At 34.2% G+C, this 20149-nt stretch overlaps 13 non-coding genes across 13 annotated transcripts; all 13 read right to left on the bottom strand.

Annotated features, from left to right (window-relative positions):
- Window positions 1–10478: 10478 nt before the first annotated feature.
- Trnaf-gaa (transfer RNA phenylalanine (anticodon GAA)) lies at window positions 10479–10551 on the bottom strand. Its single transcript has one exon. It is a non-coding gene; the product is annotated as a tRNA-Phe (tRNA).
- Window positions 10552–11701: 1150 nt separating this feature from the next.
- Window positions 11702–11774, bottom strand: Trnaf-gaa (transfer RNA phenylalanine (anticodon GAA)). Its single transcript has one exon. It is a non-coding gene; the product is annotated as a tRNA-Phe (tRNA).
- Window positions 11775–12312: 538 nt separating this feature from the next.
- Window positions 12313–12385, bottom strand: Trnaf-gaa (transfer RNA phenylalanine (anticodon GAA)). The gene has a single exon. It is a non-coding gene; the product is annotated as a tRNA-Phe (tRNA).
- Window positions 12386–12923: 538 nt separating this feature from the next.
- Trnaf-gaa (transfer RNA phenylalanine (anticodon GAA)) lies at window positions 12924–12996 on the bottom strand. The gene has a single exon. It is a non-coding gene; the product is annotated as a tRNA-Phe (tRNA).
- A 538-nt stretch (window positions 12997–13534) lies between these two features.
- On the bottom strand, window positions 13535–13607 carry Trnaf-gaa (transfer RNA phenylalanine (anticodon GAA)). The gene has a single exon. It is a non-coding gene; the product is annotated as a tRNA-Phe (tRNA).
- A 538-nt stretch (window positions 13608–14145) lies between these two features.
- Trnaf-gaa (transfer RNA phenylalanine (anticodon GAA)) lies at window positions 14146–14218 on the bottom strand. Its single transcript has one exon. It is a non-coding gene; the product is annotated as a tRNA-Phe (tRNA).
- Window positions 14219–14755: 537 nt separating this feature from the next.
- Trnaf-gaa (transfer RNA phenylalanine (anticodon GAA)) lies at window positions 14756–14828 on the bottom strand. The gene has a single exon. It is a non-coding gene; the product is annotated as a tRNA-Phe (tRNA).
- Window positions 14829–15365: 537 nt separating this feature from the next.
- On the bottom strand, window positions 15366–15438 carry Trnaf-gaa (transfer RNA phenylalanine (anticodon GAA)). Its single transcript has one exon. It is a non-coding gene; the product is annotated as a tRNA-Phe (tRNA).
- A 538-nt stretch (window positions 15439–15976) lies between these two features.
- Trnaf-gaa (transfer RNA phenylalanine (anticodon GAA)) lies at window positions 15977–16049 on the bottom strand. The gene has a single exon. It is a non-coding gene; the product is annotated as a tRNA-Phe (tRNA).
- A 1762-nt stretch (window positions 16050–17811) lies between these two features.
- Window positions 17812–17884, bottom strand: Trnaf-gaa (transfer RNA phenylalanine (anticodon GAA)). The gene has a single exon. It is a non-coding gene; the product is annotated as a tRNA-Phe (tRNA).
- Window positions 17885–18421: 537 nt separating this feature from the next.
- Window positions 18422–18494, bottom strand: Trnaf-gaa (transfer RNA phenylalanine (anticodon GAA)). The gene has a single exon. It is a non-coding gene; the product is annotated as a tRNA-Phe (tRNA).
- A 538-nt stretch (window positions 18495–19032) lies between these two features.
- Trnaf-gaa (transfer RNA phenylalanine (anticodon GAA)) lies at window positions 19033–19105 on the bottom strand. The gene has a single exon. It is a non-coding gene; the product is annotated as a tRNA-Phe (tRNA).
- A 538-nt stretch (window positions 19106–19643) lies between these two features.
- On the bottom strand, window positions 19644–19716 carry Trnaf-gaa (transfer RNA phenylalanine (anticodon GAA)). Its single transcript has one exon. It is a non-coding gene; the product is annotated as a tRNA-Phe (tRNA).
- Between the last annotated feature and the right edge of the window lie 433 nt (window positions 19717–20149).

Here is a 20149-nt window from a genome sequence, read left to right as displayed (position 1 = left end):
CATTAACTTACGGCACAACATCATAAGAGCTTGCTCTCACGGCTATTATTAGTAAGTTTAGCAATACAGATATTGGCTTGCTCAAATTACCCATTGGTAATGTGCCAGACTAATAGCAAGTGGCAAGCAACTACGTTACCAGTCACTGTTTATAAGCTGGTTCTTAATACCTGTGCAATGCCGGACATTCTGCTAGTCGCTTCTATTGCTGAAACACGACTAGCCCAGTTTGAAGGGACGGAGCTTAACACATATATAAAGAGCCAGCTGAGCAAAGGAAAGCAGAGCAAATGAGAAGTTTCTAATCTTGCAGTTTATTGTATGTTAATTGCAATTTGAACTGTACTTGCAAAGTGTTACCACAGAGTGGCGTGACCAGAGCCAGAGAGACCAGACCTCATGGCAACCGGCATCATCAGACTGAGCCTTCCTACAACTTGAGAAGGTTCGGTCACCGATGAGTTGGCTCGGTCGACCGAGCGATGAACAAAGAAACGAGGCATTTTAAAAATTGCATTTGAACTGTACTTTTGTATACATATATTTACTGTGAAATGTATATATTCATTTTCATTGCATTTGACTGGTTTGGTTCTTGTAGAGCAAGTAAGGAAACTCCGTTAGTTCTTCTGAACGAAAAAAGATATTAGAGTGTTCGGTTCAAAGCTCGACAAGCAAAGCTAAATAACAAGGTAACAATACCAAGTAATGAACAAGAGACCTTTAGATCTCAGTCTAACACTCCAAACTGAGCTATATTGGCTACTTAGTACATTTAAACGAGTGCTAATGGAAGTGTTATTGGTCCATTTTAAAGTATGGGAAACAATGTGAGCTGTTAAACAATAGGTTTGTTTTACAAATTTTGCGATAAAATGTAGACTACTACTACTACTAAAACTGATAAAAACAATAAAATGAAAATTTTGCTAATTGCTTAAATTTGCGAATGAATCGGACTGTAAATGTTGGTAGTTCGGCTTTTTAAAAATTAATCATCCTCTGTATTATATCAAGTTTTCAATTAATACAGTAAAATGAATATCTTGCTCTGAATGAAGCCTTATTTTGAACTTTCAGGATTCAACCGATCCCGAGGGTTTCAACCAATTTCGTGGATTTTTTCTAGCATAAAAACAAACAACTGCGTAAATAACAAACATCATATTTTTAATCACAGCCTAATACTAATTTTTTCTGTGTTGTAGCAAAATGCAGGACTAACATATGAAAACATATTTTCCAGGTGCCAAAACCTGGGATTGAACCAAGGACCTGTAAATGTTCAGTCTAATGCTCTCCTAACTGAGCTATTTCAGCTTCCTATTTCACACACACGAGTTCTAGTGCGAAGCTAGACATTGTTGAATTTTTTGAAAAGAACTTAAGTTATTTAACCATTTTTTTCCAAGAATTGTTGCACTACAAATATGTTACTGTTTATTTAAACCAAATAAAACCTTTGAATAAATATCTTATTCACTTTTAGATCCAATTCATAATGTCAGTGCACTCTTTAGGCCGTGTAAAGTTTATGCACAATGAAAGTTCCAAAATATTGCAAAGTTGACTTTGATGATTCATTCGGACTGTAAATCAGGGTAGTGCGAGCTTTTTAGAATGAATAATTTTCTGTATTATATCAAGTTTTCGATTAAAACAGTAAAATAATTATCTTGCTTCAAATGAAGATTTGTTTTGAATTTTCAGGGTTCAATCTATCTCGAGTGTTTCCTCTAGCATAAAAACAAACTACAGTAAAAATGACAAGCATCATATTTTTAATAACAGCCCATAGAGTTTTCTGAAAACTCTTAACTTTATTTAACGCATAGCATCATTTGTAAGGTGAATTCACCGGTTAGTATGCAGGTTAGAACCTTTATTCAGTACCGTGAAGCCTGAAATAACATTTCAGTACCATTTTTATACCAACTTGTTAAGCACAATAAATATGAATGCAATAAAATAGGAAAAGTTACAGTATAATAGCAAATAAAAATACTGAAGAACAACTGAAACGTCACAAGAAACAATATAACACGGTATAATAAAATAAAACAGCATATGCAACTAACCTGTAATCTCTAGTAAATAATCCCATGGAAATTGATAACTTACTACTCAGAGTAATAATTCAAATCTGGCTGTCTTCTATAAAAGCTAGAGAAACGTCACGCTATGAGTTAAGCACAACCTTAGCTTATGACTCAACGCCGGCAACTATCATTGGTCAGCATGGATTAGGCCAATTTGACTCGGCATGAACTCCAGGAACGCTAAACTAATAAACTTTTCCTACACTACCGTCTAAATTTCTTAAATTTATTGTAATATGTAGTTTCTTTTTGTTTTGTTGTTTGTTGTTAATTTATTAATTGTTGAATTATTCACACTAAATAATTGATAATGAATAATCCTACGTGATTGATAGTTGCTAATCTAAATACTCAGCAAATTTACTACACTGTGTACTGACCTCTGTTGGTGGGTGCATGGGTAACCCCTTTATCAAGAAATAGGTTCCTCACTTTGATTTTAGGTTGCACACCAAGCCGTCTGAGCCTGCAATATATTCGGTCACTCTACCTAGCTTCCAATAATTTCTAGCTGCCTGGTTGTCTTTGAAAATGACAATGTCTTCTTCATTGACATTTTCTCTCGTCCTTGTCCATTTCTGACAAATTGTTATGCTGTTTAAAGGTTGACTTGCAATAAAATTCACATTACAGTTATTTGGTATCAAAAGATTCACCATGTCTTACTCTGTTGTGTTGTACGTGCCAAATATGTGGAAATGTGATTACAAGCTCTTAAAAGCTCAAAAATGAAAAGCCACCGTAGATTGGAATCTCTTTATTTCGATGACGTAGCCATGAAATTTGGCTATTGTCTTGACATGTGATGTTCTTACGTGAATTGAAAGGCCAATAAAAAGCTCAATATAAACTTATCGTAGCACTAGTTTACGACAAACATTTTGGGTTGTATCGAAGACAACGTATTAAATATAGATGCTCGCTACTTTACAGTTTTGTTTCAGTTTGGTCTAATCGGCAAGTCATAATCTGATCGTGGAACCCAATACTTAACAAATAATTTCTGCAGCACTTTTCGATTATCACAAGTGACCAACAGGCTTGTCATGATTATCAGACAATGATATGTACTCCTTCAAGATAAGGCTAAAAAATTAAACAAATTTTTACGGTAAGTTATAGGATATCGCTGCTAAAAGGGACAGCATTACGATGACAATAAATTAGACGCGTAAGAACAATAGACATGGTTTTATTGAATGTGTAAAGTATATTTGTGAAAATATTTCGACGAATAAGGTTGCATGAATGTGTAAACAGAAACCATCTCTCACAACTGCGTCACATTTGAGGGTTCTGGAAAGAAACTCCAAACTACGGCGGGCTCGTGTGGCTGCGATTTTCTGTTCGTTTTTGAGCTTTTAAGAGCTTGTAATCACCTTTTCACACATTTTGCACCTACAACACAACAAACTAAAACATGGTGAATCTTTTGATATCAAATAACTGTAATGTGAATTTTGTTGCAAGTCAACCTTTAAATATTCAGTTTTCCATGTTTTCCAGAACTCCTCTGCTGCTGCTTGGGCTATGCTCCACCGTTTGCTACTATCCAAATAATCTTCTGTCAAGTTTCCAAGTAGAGGTTCCAGTAATTATTGACTTTTTATGATCAAGATATGACTAGGTGCAATAACATGATCCTTGGGATTGCTTATCGAGGTGGCTGTCAGGAGCCTACTGTTGATGATATTACCTGCTTCGTAAAAAACGTACATAGGGTTTTGGTGTCTAGATTATTTTTCAGCTTGAAGGTCATTGCATTGAGTACTGCTTTAACCAAATGAATCATTCTTCCCATGGCTCCACCTTGATGACTTGCATCATTTGAGTTGAATTTGAAATGAATGCGGTTCTCTAGCAAATATTACTTAGTTTCCTTACTGGTTATCTCTAATTGCTTTTCAATCTCATTCTTTGCTCCAACGAAATTAGTTCCATTGTCACAATATATTATTTGAACGGGGCCTCTCAAGGCCATAAAGTATTTTAGGGCTTGTATTAAAGTGTCTACGATCATGTCGTTTAAAACTTCTATATGAACTGCTCTAGAGTAGAGATAGTTTATCAGAAGTCCCTATCTTTTCAACTCTGTCCGCCTGTCTTTCTCGTAATAAGGTCCAAAGGCATCGATTCCAATGTTTGTGAATGGAGGAGTAGCCTCCATTCTTTCTTTGGGGAGTTCTCCCATCAGTTGTGTCTCTGGTGCCTTTCTTAGTTTAGCACAGCCTACACACTGCTTAAGCACCCACTTTACTACACCAGTTCTATTTACGATCTATATTCCAGCATCTCTAATTGCTGCAAGTGTGCTTCTTCTTCCTAAATGTGATATTTGTTTATGGTAATGCACTGTCAAAAGATATGCGAGGCGATAGTCCTTAGGAATGATGATAGGGTATTTCTGCTAATAACTCAATGTGGAAGCACTGGAAGATTGATGATGAGGGTATAGTTCATGTCGGTGGGAGACCACCAACATGAACTATACCCTCATCATCAATCTTACGGTTGAGCTTGATGAGAGACTTCTCCTTCATAGGATAACTCTCTGCTTGTGCCTTCTTTAAGACAAGTACTTCAGCCTCTTTCAGATCATTGGTGTCCAACTTTTTGCGCGTCCACTGTTTCTGTTTGACAAAGCTCTTCAGCAATGCTATGCTGTGTACTAGTTTCTTTCAGCTACTGCATCGAGTGAATTTTCTCGCTATGCTCTGTGTGTGGAAAGTAGCCATGGTAACTAGTGCCTGTGTTCGCACTTTTGGGTCAGGTTCATTGATTGTTGTGTTGACCTGATTTTTCTTAATGAAATCTAGCGCATTGGAGTCTTTAAGAAAGAGAGGCCCATTCCACCAAATGTCGTTATTAATGATTTCTTTGGCACTTATTCCATGAGAAGCTATGTCTGCTGGATTGAATTTGGCAAGAACATAATTCCATTGTTTGGGTTCAGTTGTCTTTCTAATTTGACTTACCCTGTTGGCAACAAACAGATGAAGCTTTCTGACATCTTTGGACATGTATCTTAGCAGTATTTGAGAATTACTCCAGAAGGTTTCTTTGCCTACATTAAGCTTTAGTTCTTTCCTTAGCATGTGGACTTTTTTAGTGGGACTACTCGTGATTTTACTAAAATCAGGATGCACAAATTTTTTCCACTGTCATTAACCTGTTTAATATATGAACAAGCACCATAACCATTCTGACTTACATTGCTGAAGTGATGCAATTCAGTGCTCACTATGTTGGTTCCTGTTTTGAAACATCGTGGTAGGCTCAATGCTGTTAGATTGGTTATTTCAGTTTTCGAAGTTTCCCATTTTTGTTTGTCATCTTGGCACATGGGTTGGTCCTATAGTTGTTCTGAATCAACTATTCTCTGGAGAATTTGTTTTCTTTTTAAAACCAAAGGTGAAATGAGCCCCATAGGGTTGTAATTTTGAGTAATGGTTGAGAGGATGCCTCTTTCAGTTGATGGTTTGTTTTGTAATTCTGGGATGACCAAGTGAAAGGTGTCAGTCTAAGTACCAATTCATTCGAAGCGTTCGTTCACTAGAAAGTGTTTCTGTGAGTAAGTCTATAGCTTTAGTAGATTCACCACGCTTAGTAATAGCTACTGTAGCTAATACTTCCTTGTTATTAAAAAAAAATTTGTGTAGTCTTATGTTCCCTTTTGAGCACATTCCTCTTGATGTTGTGATTTTTCCTTTAGCGTCTACAGCAGTAGCAACACTTGTTACACCATCGTCGACAAAAAATTTATGTTGTAGGAACTTTGAGACAAGTGGGAATTTGAATGCCAACAGCATGACATGATTTCCAGCTGCATTCTTCTGAATTGATGTCTCTAATTTCTTCTTAAATTTGACATTGTTTTGAGATAGATAAGAATCCTCATTTGTGTCTTAGAAGTCTCATTTCAGGATATTTAGCAACCGTACATCTGTGGACGTGTCTGCCTTATAAGCTGTTTTTCTAGGTTTGTAGATGGTTTCTGGTGTACCTCCACACATAGTCCATCCAAATAGCGCTCTTACTCCATAGGCTTTGCCCATTTTTCCATTAACTGCAGGTCTTGTTTTTAAAAGTTGAATTACTTCTGTGGAGTTCATTTTTATTAGAAGTTCAACTGGTATGTCTATCAAGGGTGGGAATTGTGTTGCTATGTCCTTCAAGTGGTCTAGTCTAATAGCTTTTTCTTGTTTGGGTAACTGATTTCTGTCACAATATACATATGTATTCACGCTTGTACGCACAAATATGTGCATAGCTATTTGTTAAATAACCGCGCAGCATAATGTCATCAAATCTTTTGATGTCTTCAGTTACTGGTCCATTAATGGTGTGAAGAGTGACATTTTTCTTTGTTTCACTAGTTATCGCTTTTAATGTTTCTACTACATCTTTTGATACATAACATGCATTCGACATGTTGTCAAGAAGAGTGTCAACTAGCATTTCACAACCTGTGTCTGCTGAGATATAAACAGGTACAGCCATGCTTGTTAAATTTTCCGCTTCTGTGATTTGACATTTCAGTACCTTAGTGGTACTGTGAGCTTTCATTGCTTGTTGTGGCTTTGTTTCAGCATCAGCCCAATTAGATCCACCAGTGTTTGAAGTCGCCTTGTCATACTGGTAGTTGGAGTCGTGATTTGCCGTGACATTTTCTTTTTTACACTTCCTACATTTTATCTTCTTTTGACAATCCTTTAATCAATGGTCATTCCCTAAGCATTTATAACATAGTCTATTCTTCGGAATAAGTTCTTCTTTTTCTGGTTTAGACCTTTTTTGAAAATGGCAACAGTCTGCAGTGTTGGGGTTAGTTGATTTGCACCAAATACTTTCCTTCTTTTGTTCAATGGAAGCTGCAAAACTTTTAATGGCTTTGTTTTTTGTGCTAGAAATATTACTCTGATTATGTTTGCTTCGTTTATGACTCAGTGATATCATTGATTGCGATATTGGAAGTGTCATGATGTGGGCTTTTTCATTGATAAGTTCTGCAAATTCTTTGAAGTCTGGATAAGTTTTGTTAGCCAAATCAGCTTTTGCTACTACTCTTATTCATTTAAGCCATAGCCACTCAGGAAGCTTTTCCACCATCCTTTTATTTGTTATGCAATCGTTGAGAACTTGCAGCGCTTCAACAGGCTGCATGACCCTCCTTAGGTGTCTCGAAAAGTCTCCAAAGTCTCTCAAGCCTAGTCCATCTTAGGAAGTAATTTTTAGCCACTTGTCCAGTTTCATTCTGAAATACCTAGCCGTGTTTTGTTCATTTTCATACCGACTTTTTAAAGTCGTTCTAGCTGCCAGAAAACTTCATTTGCATTTGTGCTGAAATGTCCTTCAACACATATCTTGGCTTCTTCTTTCAGAAGTTTTTTGAGATGTCGAAGTCTGTGGGTGTCCTCTATATGTTTTGTACAAAAGTAGGAATCCAGGGCTACTTCCCAATCATTGAATTCTAAGACATTTCCTTCAAATACACTGGGTTCTACTGATTTATGTGAGCTTCAAAATGTTGCTGTCAGGCAGGCTACTAGTTGTTCTGCAATTGATAGTTCTGATTTTGTGGTGTCAGAAGTAGACATGGTACTTTCGACTTTTCTAGTAAAAAACTGGTTAGGTTTTTTCTGCTTTCAACATCCACGCCTGTGTGCTCAGTAACTCTAGCTACTTCTCTGCATGGCTGTGCTTGTTCCTGTTCTGTTCTGGTTGTGTTGTGTCTGTCTGCTTCATTAGATGGTAAATCAGATTCCTTTGTTTGGTTAACAGCTCAGTCAATTTGTTCTACGCTATGCATTATGGAGGATGTTGAATGATAGAGTTAGATTCTTTCTTCTTTACCATCTCCTCAAATAGCCTTACCTGTTCTTCTATTTCTCTGTTGGCCAGCAATTTTCTTTTGAGCTTCCCTCAGTTGCAATTCTTCCAGCCTCTCTATGTGTTCCGCTACTAAATCTTTCAGAGAATTAGCTGTGATCACAAGGCCATCATACATGGGTTTTATTGTCTCCATCATCTTATTTGAGTCTGCATCAGTGTTACATAGAGCTACTAATTCATTATACATATCGCAAGTCTCGATAATTCTAGCATCAACGTTGTCACAAATTTCATACAATGTGTCAATAAAAGTTTCTCTTATGTGGTTCTGCTCATTAAGTTCAGCTCATGTGGTTTCTTCACTTTGGCTGGTATGTATGTTTCTGGTACAGCTTTTGTGTTGTCTATTCTGTTGATTGGGTGGAGTTGATTTTTCTTGTTGGTCCAGAACAGCTCTTGTGTTGTGTACAGTGTGGCTGACTGAAGTCATCATTTCTTTATTGGTCCAGAACAGTTTTTATGTTGTCTACACTGTTAGCTGGATAGAGTTATTTTTTCTTGTAGGTCCAGAATAACTCTTGTGTTGTCTACAGTGTGGCTGACTAAAGTTATTTTTTCTTTATAGGTCCAGAGCAACTCTTGTATTGCCTACACGGGGCTGACTGGAGTTGCCTTTTCTTTATAGGCCCAAATCAGTTCTTGTGTTGTCTACAGTGTGGCTGACTGAAGTTATCTTTTCTTTATTGGTCCAGAACAGCTTTTATATTGTCTACTCTGTTGACTGGCTAAATTATCAATTGTTCGCAATTTTGTTTAAAGAAAGGTTTCAATGTAGAGTTTTGTTTGAAACTCTTAACTTTATTTAACGCATAGGATCATTTGTGAGGTGACCTTACTGGTTAGTATGCGGGTTACAACTTTTATTCATTACCGTGAAACCTGAACTAACATTTCTGTACCAATTTTATCCCAACTTGTTAAACACACGAATTATGAATTGACAATCGTCAACTTACTACTCTTAATTATTAAGTCAAATCTGGCTGCCTTGTACAGAAGCTAAAGAAACGTCTCGCTATGAATTAAGCAAAACCTTAGCTAGTGACTCCACGACAGCAACTATCATTGTTCAGCACGGAATAGGCAAATGTGAGTCGGCATGAACTCCAGGAATGCTAAACAAATAAAATTTTTCTACAATACGTGTGATACAAATGCACACTACCGCTAAATGAAACTAGATGAAAACCTTGGAAAAAATATCTTATTTACTTCTGAGACCCAATTGATAATATCAGTCCATCTTTTAAGTAGTGTGAATTAATGAACCGTGAAAATTCCAAAAAAATTCGAAGACAGCATTAGTGATTTTTTCGGATTGTAAATGAAGGTAGTGCGAGTTTTTAGAGTGAATCATTCTCTGTATTGTGACAAGTTCTCGATTAAAACAGTAACATAAATATCTTGCTTCCGATGAAGCTTTAGTTTAAACTTTCAGGGCTCAACCAATCCAGAAGGATTCCTCTAGCATGAAAACAAACTACTACAAGTACAACAAACATCATCTTTTTAATCATAGCCTGATACTAAGTGTTTCAGTGGTATAGCGAAATGCCGGACTAATACATGAAAATACATTTCCCAGATGCGGAAATCTGGGATTGAACCAAAGAGCTTAAAAACTTTAGGCTAACACTCTCCCAACTGAGCTATTAGGGATCCTATTTTGCACCAACGAGTTCTAGTGTGAATCTAGGCGCAGGTAAAGTTTGTGCAAAGAACTTATTTCATCACTTTTTCAAAGAAATGTTGCGATTTAGAGTAGATTACTGTTTATTTAAACTAAATACAAACCTTAGAATAAAGATCTTATTCACTTTTGAGATCCAATTCATAATATCAGTGTACTTTTTAGGCTGTGCAAAGTTTATGCACAAATAAATGTTCCATATAATTGCAAAGTCGACTTTAATGATTCATTCAGAGTGTAAATGAGGCTGGTGCGAGTTTTTTTAGAATGAATAATTCTTTTTATTATATCAAGTTCTCAATTAAAACAATAAAATAATTATCTTGTTTCAAATGAAGATTTGATTTGAATTTTCAAGTTCAACCAATCTCGTGGATTTCTTCTAGCGTATGAACAAACTCCTGTGAGAATAACAAACCGCATGTTTTTAATCAAATTCATACTATCAGCGCACCTTGGGGACTGTGTAGATTTGATGAACCGTGAAAGTTCCAAAAGATTTTAAAGACAGCATTCGCGATTCATTCGGAATTTAAATGAGGCTGGTGCAAGTTTTATTAGAATGGATAATTCTCTGTATTATATCAAGTGTTCGATTAAAACAATAAAATGATTATCTTGTTTCAAATGAAAATTTGTTTTGAACTTTCAGGTTCAACCAATCTCGTGGATTTCTTTTAGCATATGAACAAACTCCTGTAAGAATAACAAACAAAATCTTTTTAATCACAGCCTAATACTAATTTTTTGTGTTATAGCAAAAATCACGACTGATATATGAAAATATACTTTCCAGATGCCAAAACCCGGAATCGAACCAGGGACCTTTAGATCTTCAGTCTAACGCTCTCCAAACTGAGCTATTTCGGCTTCCTATTTTTGAAACTCGAGTTCTAGTGCGAAGCGAAACGCATTTGAAAATTGTGAAAAAAGCTTAAGTTATTTATTCAATTTTTTCCAATAGTTGTTGAAGTGTAAAACAGATTACTGTTTATTTAGAAAATGTATTAACCTTAAAATAAAGATCTTATTCCCTTTCGAGATCCCATTCTTAATATCAGTGCATCTTTTAGGCCGTGTAAAGTTTACGCACGATGAATGTTCCAAAAAATTGCAACGTTGACTTCGTTGATTCATTCAGAGTGTAAATGAGGTTAGTGTGAGTTTTTTAGAATGAATTATTTTTTGTATATAATCAAGTTCTCGATTGAAACAATCAAATAATTATCTTGTTTCAAATCAAGAATTGTTTTGATTTTTCAGGTTCAACCAATCTCGTGGATTTCTTCTAGCATATGAACAAACTCCTGTGAGAATAACAAACAGCATCTTTTTAATAACAGCCTAATACTAATTTTTCTGCGTTATAGCAAAAATCACGACTGATATATGAAAGTATATTTTCTAGATGCGGAAACTCGATATTGAACCAGGGACCTTTGGATCATAGGTCTAACGCTCTCCCAACTGAGCTATTTCGGCTTCCTATTTTTCACACTCGAGTTCTATTGCGAAGCAAGACGCATTTGAAAATTGTGAAAAAAGCTTAAGTTATTTATTCAATTTTTTCCAATAGTTGTTGGAGTGTAAAATAGATTACTGTTTAATTAGAAAAATTATTAACCTTAAAATAAAAATGTTATTCCCTTTCGACATCTAATTCTTAATATCAGTGCATCTTTTAGGCCGTGTAAAGTTTACGCACCATGAATGTTCCAATTAATTGCAACGTTGACTTCGTTGAATCATTCAGAGTGTAAATCAGGCTAGTGTGAGTTTTTTAGAATGAATTCTTCTCTGCATTATATCAAGTTCTCGATTAAAACAATAAAATAATTATATTGTTTCAAATGAAGAATTGTTTTGAATTTTCAGGGTCAACCAATCTCGTGAAGTTTTTATAGCATATGAGGAAACTCCCATTAGAATAACAAACAGCATCCTTATAATCACAGCCTAATAATAATTTTTCTGTGTTACATCAAATTCAGGACTGATATATGAAAATATATTTTCTAGATGCCAAAACCCGGGATCGAACCAGGGACCTTTAGATCTTCAGTCTAACGCTCTCCAAACTGAGCTATTTCGGCTTCCTATTTTGACCAAACGAGGTCTAGTACGAGGCTAGACGCTGTTGAAACTTGTGAAAAGAATTTAAGTTATTTAATCATTTTTTCTAACGGTTGTTGCGATGAATAGGAAATTACTGTTTATTTAAACCAAACACAAACCTTAGATTAACTATGTTATTCACTTTTGTAATGAAACTCATAATATCAGTGCACTTTTGAGGCTGTGTATAATTTATGAACCATGAAAGTTCCAAAATATTTTAAAGAAAGCAATCGAGATTAATTCGGAATGTAAATGAGGCTAGTGCAAAGTTTTTAGAATGAATAATTCTCTGTATTATATCAAGTTCTCGATTAAAACAATAAAATAATTATTTTGTTTCAAATGACGATTTGCTTTGAATTTTCAGGTTCAACCAATCTCGTGGATTTCTTCTAGCATATGAAGAAACTCCTGTGAGAATAACAAACGGCATCTTTTTAATCAGAGCCTAATACTAATTTTTCTGTATTATATCAAAAATCAGGACTGATATATGAAAATATATTTTCCAGATGCCGAAACCCGGGATCGAACCAGGGACCTTTAGATCTTCAGTCTAACGCTCTCCCAACTGAGCTATTTCGGCTTCCTATTTTGCCCAAACGAGGTCTAGTACGAGGCTAGACGCTGTTGAAATTTGTGAAAAGAAATTAAGTTATTTAATCATTTTTTCTAACAGTTGTTGCGATGAATAGGAGATTACTGTTTATTTAAACCAAACACAAACCTTAGATTAACTATCTTATTCACTTTTGTAATCAATTTTATAATATCAGTGCACTTTTGAGGCTGTGTAGATTTTATGAACCATGAAAGTTCCAAAAAATTTCAAAGAAAGCATTCGAGATTAATTCGGAATGTAAATGAGGCTAGTGCAAAGTTTGTAGAATGAGTAATTTTCTGTATTATATCAAGTTCTCGATTAAAACAATAAAATAATTATCATGTTTCAAGTAAAGATTTGTTGGTAGCTTTCAGGTTCAACCAATCTCGTGAAGTTCTTATAGCATATGAGCAAACTCCCGTGAGAATAACAAACAGCATCTTTATAATCACAGCCTAATAATAATTTTTTTGTGTTATAACAAAAATCAGGACTGATATATGAAAATATATTTTCTAGATGCTGAAACCCGATATTGAACCAGGGACCTTTAGATCTTCAGTCTAACGCTCTCCCAACTGAGCTATTTCGGCTTCCTATTTTTCACGCTCGAGTTCTAGTGCGAAACTAGACGCAATTGAAAATTGTGAAAAAAGCTTAAGTTATTTATTCAATTTTTTCAAATAGTTGTTAAAGTGTAAAATAAATTGCTGCTTATTTTGAAAAATTATTAACCTTAAAATAAAAATGTTATTCCCTTTCGACATCTAATTCTTAATATCAGTGCATCTTTTAGGCCGTGTAAAGTTTACGCACCATGAATGTTCCAATTAATTGCAACGCTGACTTCGTTGATTCATTCAGAGTGTAAATCAGGTTAGTGTGAAATTTTTAGAATGAATTATTCTTTGTATTATATCAAGTTCTCGAATAAAACAATAAAATAATTATCTTGTTTCAAATGAACAATTGTTTTGAATTTTCGGGGTCAACCAATCTCGTGAAGTTTTTATAGCATATGAGCAAACTCCCGTTAGAATAACAAACAGCATCCTTAAAATCACAGCCTAATAATAATTTTTCTGTGTTACATCAAATTCAGGACTGATATATGAAAATATATTTTCTAGATGCCGAAACCCGGGATCGAACCAGGGACCTTTAGATCTTCAGTCTAATGCTCTCCAAACTGAGCTATTTCAGCTTCCTATTTTGCCCAAACGAGGTCTAGTACGAGGCTAGACGCTGTTGAAACTTGTGAAAAGAATTTAAGTTATTTAATCATTTTTTCTAACGGTTGTTGCGATGAATAGGAGATTACTGTTTATTTAAACCAAACACAAACCTTAGATTAACTATCTTATTCACTTTTGTAATCAAACTCATAATATCAGTGCACTTTTGAGGCTGTGTATAATTTATGAACCATGAAAGTTCCAAAATATTTTAAAGAAAGCAATCGAGATTAATTCGGAATGTAAATGAGGCTAGTGCAAAGTTTTTAGAATGAATAATTCTCTGTATTATATCAAGTTCTCGATTAAAACAATAAAATAATTATTTTGTTTCAAATGACGATTTGCTTTGAATTTTCAGGTTCAACCAATCTCGCGGATTTCTTCTAGTATATGAACAAACTCCTGTGAGAATAACAAACAGCATCTTTATAATCACAGCCTAATACTAATTTTTCTGTGTTATATCAAAAATCACGACTGACATATGAAAATTTATTTTCCAGATGCCGAAACCCGGGATCGAACCAGGGACCTTTAGATCTTCAGTCTAACGCTCTCCCAACTGAGCTATTTCGGTTTCCTATTTTGTGCAAACGAGTTCTAGTACGAGGCTAGACGCTGTTAAAATTTATGAAAAGATTTTAAGTTATTTAATCATTTTTTCTAACAGTTGTTGCGATGAATAGGAGATTACTGTTTATTTAAACTAAACACAAACTTTAGATTAACTATTTTATTCACTTTTGTAATCAAACTCATAATATCAGTGCACTTTTGAGGCTGTGTATAATTTATGAACCATGAAAGTTCCAAAATATTTCAAAGAAAGCAATCGAGATTAATTCGGAATGGAAATGAGGCTAGTGCAAAGTTTTTAGAATGAATAATTCTCTGTATTATATCAAGTTCTCGATTAAAACAATAAAATAATTATTTTGTTTCAAATGACGATTTGCTTTGAATTTTCAGGTTCAACCAATCTCGCGGATTTCTTCTAGTATATGAACAAACTCCTGTGAGAATAACAAACAGCATCTTTTTAATCACAGCCTAATACAAATTTTTCTGTGTTATAGAAAAAGTCCGGACTGATATATGAAAATATTTTTTTAGATGCCAAAACCCGGGATTGAACCAGGGACCATCAGATCTTCAATCTAACGCTCTCCAAACTGAGCTATTTCGGCTTCCTATTTTGCCCAAACGTGGTCTAGTACGAGGCTAGACGCTGTTGAAATTTGTGAAAAGAATTTAAGTTATTTAATCATTTTTTCTAACAGTTGTTGCGATGAACAGGAGATTACTGTTTATTTAAACCAAACACAAACCTTAGATTAACTATGTTATTCACTTTTGTAATCAAACTCATAATATCAGTGCACATTTGAGGCTGTGTAATTTTTATGAACCATGAAAGTTCCAAAATATTTCAAAGAAAGCATTCGAGATTAATTCGGAATGGAAATGAGGCTAGTGCAAAGTTTGTAGAATGAATAATTCTCTGTATTATATCAAGTTCTCGATTAAAACAATAGAATATATATCTTGTTTCAAAGAAGATTTGCTTTGAATTTTCAGGTTCAACCAATCTCGTGGATTTCTTCTAGCATATGAAAAAACTCCTGTGAGAATAACAAACGGCATCTTTTTAATCACAGCCTAATACTAAGTTTTCTGTGTTATAGCAAAAATCAGGACTGATATATGAAAACATTTTTTTCAGATGCCAAAACCCGGGATCGAACCAGGGACCTTTAGATCTTCAGTCTAACGCTCTCCAAACTGAGCTATTTCGGCTTCCTATTTTGCCCAAACGAGGTCTAGTACGAGGCTAGACGCTGTTGAAATTTGTGAAAAAAATTTAAGTTATTTAATCAATTTTTCTAACAGTTGTTGCGATGAATAGGAGATTACTGTTTATTTAAACCAAACACAAACCTTAGATTAACTATCTTATTCACTTTTGTAATCAATTTCATAATATCAGTGCACTTTTGAGGCTGTGTAGATTTTATGAACCATGAAAGTTCCAAAAATTTTCAAAGAAAGCATTCGAGATTAATTCGGAATGTAAATGAGGCTAGTGCAAAGTTTGTAGATTGAGTAAATCTCTGTATTATATCAAGTTCTCGATTAAAACAATAAAATAATTATTTGGTTTCAAATGACGATTTGCTTTGAATTTTCAGGTTCAACCAATCTCGTGGATTTCTTCTAGCATATGAACAAACTCCTGTGAGAATAACAAACAGCATCTTTTTAATCACAGCCTAATACTAATTTTTCTGTGTTATAACAAAATTCAGGACTGATATATGAAAATATATTTTCTAGATGCCGAAACCCGGGATCGAACCAGGGACCTTTAGATCTTCAGTCTAACGCTCTCCCAACTGAGCTATTTCGGCTTCCTATTTTGCCCAAACGAGGTCTAGTACGAGGCTAGACGCTGTTGAAATTTGTGAAAAAAATTTAAGTTATTTAATCAATTTTTCTAACAGTTGTTGCGATGAATAGGAGATTACTGTTTATTTAAACCAAACACAAACCTTAGATTAACTATCTTATTCACTTTTGTAATCAATTTCATAATATCAGTGCACTTTTGAGGCTGTGTAGATTTTATGAACCATGAAAGTTCCAAAAATTTTCAAAGAAAGCATTCGAGATTAATTCGGAATGTAAATGAGGCTAGTGCAAAGTTTGTAGATTGAGTAAATCTCTGTATTATATCAAGTTCTCGATTAAAACAATAAAATAATTATTTGGTTTCAAATGACGATTTGCTTTGAATTTTCAGGTTCAACCAATCTCGTGGATTTCTTCTAGCATATGAACAAACTCCTGTGAGAATAACAAACAGCATCTTTTTAATAACAGCCTAATACTGATTTTTCTGCGTTATAGCAAAAATCACGACTGATATATGAAAGTATATTTTCTAGATGCGGAAACCCGATATTGAACCAGGGACCTTTGGATCATAGGTCTAACGCTCTCCCAACTGAGCTATTTCGGCTTCCTATTTTTCACACTCGAGTTCTATTGCGAAGCAAGACGCATTTGAAAATTGTGAAAAAAGCTCAAGTTATTTATTCAATTTTTTCCAATAGTTGTTGGAGTGTAAAATAAATTACTGTTTAATTTGAAAAATTATTAACCTTAAAATAAAAATGTTATTCCCTTTCGAGATCCAATTCTTAATATCAGTGCATCTTTTAGGTCGTGTAAAGTTTACGCACCAAGATTGTTTCAAATAATATCAATGTTGACTTTGTTGACTCATTCAGAGTGTAAATGAGGCTAGTGAGAGTTTTTTAGAATGAATAATTTTCTGTATTATATCAAGTTCTCGATTAAAACAATAAAATAATTATCTTTTTTCAAATGAAGTTTTGTTTTGAACTTTCAGGTTCAATCAATCTCGTGGATTTCTTCTAGCATGTGAACAAACACCTGTGAGAATAACAAACCGCATCAATTTAATCACAGCCTAATACTTATTTTTCTGAGTTATAGCAAAATTCAGGACTGATATATGAAAATCTATTTTGCGGATGCCAAAACCAGAGATCGAACCAGGGACCTTTAGACCTTTAGTCTAACACTCGCCCAAATGAGCTATTTCGGCTTCCTATTTTTAACACTCGAGTTCTAGTTCGACGCTAGACGCATTTGAAAATTGTGAAAAAAGCTTAAGTTATTTATTCAATTTTTTCCAATAGTTGTTGGAGTGTAAAATAGATTACTGTTTATTAAGAAAATGTATTAACCTTAAAATGAAGATCTTATTCTCTTTCGAGATCCCATTCTTAATATCAGTGCATCTTTTAGGCCGTGTAAAGTTTACGCACGATGAATGTTCCAAATAATTGCAACGTTGACTTTGTTGATTCATTCAGAGTGTAAATAAGGCTAGTGTGAGTTTTCTAGAATGAATAATTTTCTGTATTATATCGAGTTTTCGATTAAAACAATAAAATAATTATCTTGTTTCAAGTAAAGATTGGTTGGTAGCTTTCAGGTTCAACCAATCTCGTGAAGTTCTTATAGCATATGAGCAAACTCCCGTTAGAATAACAAACAGCATCTTTATAATCACAGCCTAATAATAATTTTTCTGTGTTATAACAAAAATCAGGACTGATATATGAAAATATATTTTCTAGATGCTGAAACCCGATATTGAACCAGGGACCTTTAGATCTTCAGTCTAACGCTCTCCAAACTGAGCTATTTCGGCTTCCTATTTTGACCAAACGAGGTCTAGTACGAGGCTAGACGCTGTTGAAATCTGTGAAAAGAAATTAAGTTATTTAATCATTTTTTCTAACAGTTGTTGCGATGAATAGGAGATTACTGTTTATTTAAACCAAACACAAACCTTAGATTAACTATGTTATTCACTTTTGTAATCAAACTCATAATATCAGTGCGCATTTGAAACTGTGTAAATTTTATGAACCATGAAAGTTCCAAAATATTTCAAAGAAAGCATTCGAGAATAATTCGGAATGGAAATGAGGCTAGTGCAAAGTTTGTAGAATGAGTAATTCTCTGTATTATATCAACTTCTCGATTAAAACAATAAAATAATTATCTTGTTTCAAGTAAAGATTTGTTGGTAGCTTTCAGGTTCAACCAATCTCGTGAAGTTCTTATAGCATATGACCAAACTCCTGTGAGAATAACAAACGGCATCTTTTTAATCACAGCCTAATACTAAGTTTTCTGTGTTATAGCAAAAATCAGGACTGATATATGAAAACATTTTTTCAGATGCCAAAACCCGGGATTGAACCAGGGACCTTTAGATCTTCGGTCTAACGCTCTCCAAACTGAGCTATTTCGGCTTCCTATTTTGCCCAAACGAGGTCTAGTACGAGGCTAGACGGTGTTAAAATTTGTGAAAAGAAATTAAGTTATTTAATCATTTTTTCTAACAGTTGTTGCGATGAATAGAAGATTACTGTTTATTTAAACCAAACACAAACCTTAGATTAACTATCTTATTCACTTTTGTAATCAATTTCATAATATCAGTGCACTTTTGAGGCTGTGTAGATTTTATGAACCATGAAAGTTCCAAAATATATCAAAGAAAGCATTCGAGATTAATTCGGAATGTAAATGAGGCTAGTGCAAAGTTTGTAGAATGAGTAATTCTCTGTATTATATCAAGTTCTCGATTAAAACAATAAAATAATTATTTGGTTTCAAATGACGATTTGCTTTGAATTTTCAGGTTCAACCAATCTCGTGGATTTCTTCTAGCATATGAACAAACTCCTGTGAGAATAACAAACAGCATCCTTATAATCACAGCCTAATAATAATTTTTCTGTGTTATAACAAAAATCAGGACTGATATATGAAAATATATTTTCTAGATGCCGAAACCCGGGATCGAACCAGGGACCTTTAGATCTTCAGTCTAACGCTCTCCAAACTGAGCTATTTCGGCTTCCTATTTTGCCCAAACGAGGTCTAGTACGAGGCTAGACGCTGTTGAAACTTGTGAAAAGAATTTAAGTTATTTAATCATTTTTTCTAACGGTTGTTGCGATGAATAGGAGATTACTGTTTATTTAAACCAAACACAAACCTTAGATTAACTATGTTATTCACTTTTGTAATGAAACTCATAATATCAGTGCACTTTTGAGGCTGTGTATAATTTATGAACCATGAAAGTTCCAAAATATTTTAAAGAAAGCAATCGAGATTAATTCGGAATGTAAATGAGGCTAGTGCAAAGTTTTTAGAATGAATAACTCTCTGTATTATATCAAGTTCTCGATTAAAACAATAAAATAATTATTTTGTTTCAAATGACGATTTGCTTTGAATTTTCAGGTTCAACCAATCTCGTGAAGTTCTTATAGCATATGAGCAAACTCCCGTGAGAATAACAAACAGCATCTTTATAATCACAGCCTAATAATAATTTTTTTGTGTTATAACAAAAATCAGGACTGATATATGAAAATATATTTTCTAAATGCTGAAACCCGGTATTGAACCAGGGACCTTTAGATCTTCAGTTTAACGCTCTCCCAACTGAGCTATTTCGGCTTCCTATTTTTCACGCTCGAGTTCTAGTGCGAAACTAGACGCATTTGAAAATTGTGAAAAAAGATTAAGTTATTTATTCAATTTTTTCCAATAGTTGTTGGAGTGTAAAATAAATTACTGTTTATTTTGAAAAATTATTAATCTTAAAATAAAAATGTTATTCCCTTTCGACATCTAATTCTTAATATCAGTGCATCTTTTAGGCCGTGTAAAGTTTACGCACCATGAATGTTCCAATTAATTGCAACGCTGACTTCGTTGATTCATTCAGAGTGTAAATCAGGTTAGTGTGAGTTTTTTAGAATGAATAATTTTCGGTATTATATCAAGTTTTCGATTAAAACAATAAAATAATTATCTTGTTTCAAGTAAAGATTTGTTGGTAGCTTTCAGGTTCAACCAGTCTCGTGAAGTTCTTATAGCATATGAGCAA

This window comes from Watersipora subatra, chromosome 4 (genome assembly GCF_963576615.1).
Source record: "Watersipora subatra chromosome 4, tzWatSuba1.1, whole genome shotgun sequence".
In the NCBI taxonomy this organism is placed as follows: domain Eukaryota; kingdom Metazoa; phylum Bryozoa; class Gymnolaemata; order Cheilostomatida; family Watersiporidae; genus Watersipora; species Watersipora subatra.
This window is presented reverse-complemented; position numbering and strand designations above follow the sequence as displayed.